The 2,951-nt window shown below is 37.6% G+C and overlaps 1 protein-coding gene across 1 annotated transcript in view; it reads right to left on the reverse strand.

The window, feature by feature from the left end:
* The window catches only part of LOC106875292 (uncharacterized), a 16,631-nt gene that overhangs the window by 11,378 nt on the left and 2,302 nt on the right, over nucleotides 1-2,951 (reverse strand). The window lies entirely within an intron of this gene.

Genomic DNA, 2,951 nt, shown 5'->3' on the forward strand with positions numbered 1-2,951 from the left:
ACACACACACACACACACACACACACACACACACACAGAGGCACAGACTCGCACAGACACACAGACACACAGATAAGCAGACAGCTACACACACACACACACGCATAAGCACACGCACAGAGTTTTTGGGAACAGTAAACCACAAAAAGGTACTGTTGTAGAAGCTAGCTGCATTGCGACTGGAAATATTTCAATAAAAATCAGTGGGAAAGAAAATATTTGCAGTCAACTACTTCAAAACTATGAATTTCTCCTCGAAGATTATATATTTATAATTGATTCTATTGATTATGCTGTACTTATGTTATTAAAAAGAAAAATAGAAATGGTATTTTCATGCAAGTTGTGTTACCTCAACAAACTTGACTTATCTTAACAGAAAAGAGCTTCAAATACGATATTCCTTGACAAAAGTTGGATTGGTATATAAAACTGCGTTTTTCAGTTAAGGGAGTAAGGAAATTTTGAGTGGATATATCTACTTTCCGCAGTAAAAGGGTTCAGAAACAAAAACCGCAGTTTCAGGTAGTGCCATCTTAAGGTATGGATATATTGGACGGTGGCCCGGGGTCGAAATTTTTTTCCCGCGAGAATTCCAGACCCCAGTTATGAACTCATTTTGCATACAACCAACCAGAGTTCAACTATCAAACTAATTTATTAGCGCATAAGAATTAACAGACAATAAGATAAGGTCACTCGGGTAAGGAATGACCATGCTTCTTTTCACTTTTAATAATGATTGTTGTTCTTGTTCTTGTTTCAACCATGGCTGCCTCTGCGTAGTTATTTGTGTTGTTGTTTACTTCGTAAAACAGTAAGGGGAGAGGATTGCTAGCACATCACCCACATTTTCCCCATCCACATCTTTACCATATGGGGCCCTAACAAAATCCGATAATAGGCATAGATGCAAATCTATCTAATTACTTGTCTCCTTCTAAAATCAGTCATAACTTGGCGATCGGTAGACTTACAACACCGTTCTTCGTCTTGAGTTTACTTGGTAGAGTGTGTTTGTTAACTTGACATGGTCGAGGTGAGCTCTGATTGGCTGTATGCAAATGAGTTCATTACTGGGGTCCGGAACTCTCGTGGGAAAAACAATTCGCTGCCCGGGGCCCTCACGGATCTAGGGACACCAATGTTGTCCTCTGTGGTGGTGTATATAAAAACCCAACTCTTTTGCTTTGTCCTGGCGGTCTGTCTTGGCGGTTAAGACGGACTTGGCTACATATGAACAACCCATTCATACTCTATTAAAAAAATCAGTCTGTACTTGCAACGAGAGCATTAAATGCTTTTCTAATATATATAATATTATAACATTATAACTCGTAAGTTACCTTACCATTTCGCATTTGTCTTGCTTCTATATGTTGGTTCCCTGACGATGAATATATGTGCAATTCCAGAAGCTCTTACTTCTTTGGAGTAGAGTGCACATATATTTTGAAACATATGTAGGAATTAAAGGAACTTTTATTTATATGCGTTTTGCTCCATTTATTATTATTCATATCTACTCAAAATGCATCGCTTTAACGTATGTATGTATGCATATACAGGGTGTGAAAAAATGTAAGTGCAAGTGCAGAATAGATAGTCACCAAGTAGTGTTCAGAGAAAGCGAATTCTTAAACTGCAGCTTTCTAATCAGGACGAGGTCATCCAGAAGTAGAATAGTCGGTCAGCAGAACGACCTTAATGAACGTATATCAACAAGGAGAGACGAACAAAAACATTATAGGCTTCAAGAATGTTTTTATATGAATTACTGCGTATACATTTTACAGGATGTTAGCAGGCCTTGTATTTATAGTTGTTTCAAGTAACCAATCAATAGTTGATATTAACACTGTATATTATGTAGATAAGTGTAATAGTGAGGTAATACTAATTAGTCTTAAACACATAAGAAAAGAAGATACAAGCTTAGATGTTTATGATTAGTATTCTTTATTGCTCTGGGCACAAAATCCGAAACTTTTGGGGAGGGGGCCAATCGATTAGATCGACCCCAGTACGCAACTGGTACTTAATTCATCGAACCTGAAAGAATGAAAGGCAAAGTCGACCTCGGTGGAATTTGAACTCAGAACGTAGAGGCAGGCGAAATACCGCTAAGCATTTATGATTAATATTGCCCCAGGATTACACCTGTCTACAGAATATGTATTATTATATCAATTATTTACTAATCATTTTAAACAAAGCCAGCTTACATCATATAAACTTTACTTGCAATTCTCCATACAAATAGATTCCTTACATCTATAATTGTTTGTCCGTCATTCTTTTTGCTCTCTCTGTCTCTTTCTCTGTTTGTCTTTATCTCTCTCTCTTCTTTTCTCCCCCCACTCTCTCTCTCTATATTGTTGCTATTATGTTTTTTACAATATTTATTTTTGCTTGCTATAACCGGTTCTTTTGGTCAAACTATCGTATCTCCAGCTGCTTCAGATGCCAAGATATTAAAAATTGTCAAAGTGTAGTAAAACGGTTTTGTTATGGAATGGCGAAACTATTTTTGCGTTTTCTGAAAATGCAACGTTTTGGACTTCCGACACTTTTGTATAACAGCAACGATATATATATACTATCAACAGAAGAATCCAGAGTAATCCATAGGCAGGAGAGGTGCAGCCGGAGTGTAGAAAGTCCAAAAGAGTGTAGAAAGGTAGAAAGTCCAGCGGAGAAGTTCGTGAATGATGAGAAGAGACAGGATCAACTGGTGCGACCACGTGAGCGTGTGATATATATAGGGAGAATTCACAACCCCCCCCCCAAAAAAAAAAACAAAAGACGAAGACAGGTGGTGTAGAAAACAAACAGATGTATTGGTACAACGCTCGGGAATTGAAAAAGTCTTTAACGTTTCGAGCCTACGCTCTTCCACAGAAAGAAAAAGCAGAGATAAAAAAAAAAAGCTTTTTTTCTCTCCGTGTTTC

Source organism: Octopus bimaculoides, chromosome 6 (genome assembly GCF_001194135.2).
Source record: "Octopus bimaculoides isolate UCB-OBI-ISO-001 chromosome 6, ASM119413v2, whole genome shotgun sequence".
Lineage (NCBI taxonomy): Eukaryota > Metazoa > Mollusca > Cephalopoda > Octopoda > Octopodidae > Octopus > Octopus bimaculoides.